General features: G+C 42.0%; 1 protein-coding gene across 1 annotated transcript in view; it reads left to right on the top strand.

The window, feature by feature from the left end:
• LOC107601629 (phosphofurin acidic cluster sorting protein 1-like) overlaps window positions 1-2500 on the top strand; it is a 34801-nt gene that overhangs the window by 22578 nt on the left and 9723 nt on the right. The window lies entirely within an intron of this gene.

Genomic DNA, 2500 nt, shown 5'->3' with positions numbered 1-2500 from the left:
TGTCTGTCTATCTGTCCGTCCGTCTGTCTCTCTGTCCGTCTGTCTATCTGTCTCTCTGTCTGTCTGTCTCTCTGTCTGTCTGTCTGTCTGTCTGTTTGTCCATCCGTCTGTCTGTCTGTCCGTCCGTCTGTCTGTCTGTCTGTCTATCTGTCTGTCTGTTTGTCCGTCTGTCTGTCTGTCTGTCTGTCTATCTGTCTGTCTGTTTGTCCATCCGTCTGTCTGTCTGTCTGTCTGTCTGTCTGTCTATCTGTCTGTACCTTCAGTTAAAGACTGTTTTCTAAAGCACATTTCTAAATCAGCCTGTACATCCCAGAGAACAATTACAGCAGCAAATATTAGGCATAGAATGAAACAACAAAACAAAATAAAACCATAGTTAGAAGCCCGGGTGCAGAAATGAGTCTTAAGGGCTCGGATCAGAGGAATCTGAGTGGTAGGTTATTCCACACTCTTAATTTAGCAGACGCCTCGCTCCAGTAAATGAACCCAGGCTGATGTCATCACACGTTCATCGAATGTTAATCTGAGGGTGTGCTGGTGGCCATTCGGGATGTTTGGGGGTTTATGGGTATTTTTAGGGCCTGACATCAGATCTGTGTGAGTACCTGATCCGTCTCTGGTATCACAAGCATCCGAGAGGGAGACGCGGCACATACGAAGCGACGTTTCCACTGGAGAAAACAAGGAGTGTTCAGCAGCGCGGCGTTTACACACACATCCCACACAGGACTGATTTCTTTAGTTTGAAATAATAATAGACCACTATATCACTCATGCTCTAGAGAGAACCCACATTAGACTGATTACTAGTACTAGTTAACTCTTGTGTTCTAAAATCAACAAATGGTCTCCTAATATTGTATCCCCATCAGCCACTGAAGTCAGCATGATCGTGTTGTGCACAATTCATCCATGCAAATATTTCATTTTAAAACTCCGCCCCTGCCACACCCACATCTCAACATCCAACCAACAACTGATGCACAGAACCAAATCCCGCCCTACATTTAAAGTGCCCTATTATAATCAGTACCCAGTTTATTTGGACCAGCTGCTCCACTGAATCACAACCTGTAAGTATGATAAATAACAGATGTTTATATTTTCTATCGAGCGTTCAGAATACAGAACTATGGCAGTGAGCGAATCGTTTCCGACGCACGCTGAACGGGGTAGACCAATCACAACAGACCGGGCTATCTGACCAATCAGAGCAGAGTAGGCTCACGGAGAGGCGGGGTTTAGAGAGACTGAATCTTTGAACTGCTTCGAACGAATCGTTTGAGAATCACTAGAAAATGAGATGATATTAAATGCATATTTTGAGAAAACTAAAGTGCTTTTTTAACCTTGCATGCATGTAAACCTGTCGTAGGAGACTCCAAAACAATATTAGGAACCTTAAAAATGGCATAATAGGGGCACTTTCAATAATCTGGTACACTTGCATGTACTTCACAAAACAGAAGAATGAAACACTTCTGTTTTATTGCAACTATAAAAACTAACTTGAATTTCTAGTAAACAGAGTGTAGATGTTCAGCAGTGTTGCAGACACAGTATTTTTGTATGTTTTTGTATGTTTCACTCACACACACACACTCACACACACACACACACACACACACACACACACACACACTCACACACACACACACACACACACACAGTACTAGTTAACTCTTGTGTTCTAAAATCAACAAATGGTCTCCTAATATTGTATCCCCATCAGCCACTGAAGTCAGCATGATCGTGTTGTGCACAATTCATCCATGCAAATATTTCATTTTAAAACTCCGCCCCTGCCACACCCACATCTCAACATCCAACCAACAACTGATGCACAGAACCAAATCCCGCCCTACATTTAAAGTGCCCTATTATAATCAGTACCCAGTTTATTTGGACCAGCTGCTCCACTGAATCACAACCTGTAAGTATGATAAATAACAGATGTTTATATTTTCTATCGAGCGTTCAGAATACAGAACTATGGCAGTGAGCGAATCGTTTCCGACGCACGCTGAACGGGGTAGACCAATCACAACAGACCGGGCTATCTGACCAATCAGAGCAGAGTAGGCTCACGGAGAGGCGGGGTTTAGAGAGACTGAATCTTTGAACTGCTTCGAACGAATCGTTTGAGAATCACTAGAAAATGAGATGATATTAAATGCATATTTTGAGAAAACTAAAGTGCTTTTTTAACCTTGCATGCATGTAAACCTGTCGTAGGAGACTCCAAAACAATATTAGGAACCTTAAAAATGGCATAATAGGGGCACTTTCAATAATCTGGTACACTTGCATGTACTTCACAAAACAGAAGAATGAAACACTTCTGTTTTATTGCAACTATAAAAACTAACTTGAATTTTTAGTAAACAGAGTGTAGATGTTCAGCAGTGTTGCAGACACAGTATTTTTGTATGTTTTGGTGTGTATGGTGTGACATCACACACACACACACACACACACTCACACACACGCACACACACTC

The sequence above is a fragment of the Sinocyclocheilus grahami genome, unplaced genomic scaffold (genome assembly GCF_001515645.1).
Source record: "Sinocyclocheilus grahami isolate Dianchi unplaced genomic scaffold, SAMN03320097.WGS_v1.1 scaffold309.1, whole genome shotgun sequence".
Classification (NCBI taxonomy): Eukaryota; Metazoa; Chordata; class Actinopteri; order Cypriniformes; family Cyprinidae; genus Sinocyclocheilus; species Sinocyclocheilus grahami.
Note: the sequence above shows the minus strand (reverse complement) of the source record. Positions and strands in the feature narration are given on the sequence as shown.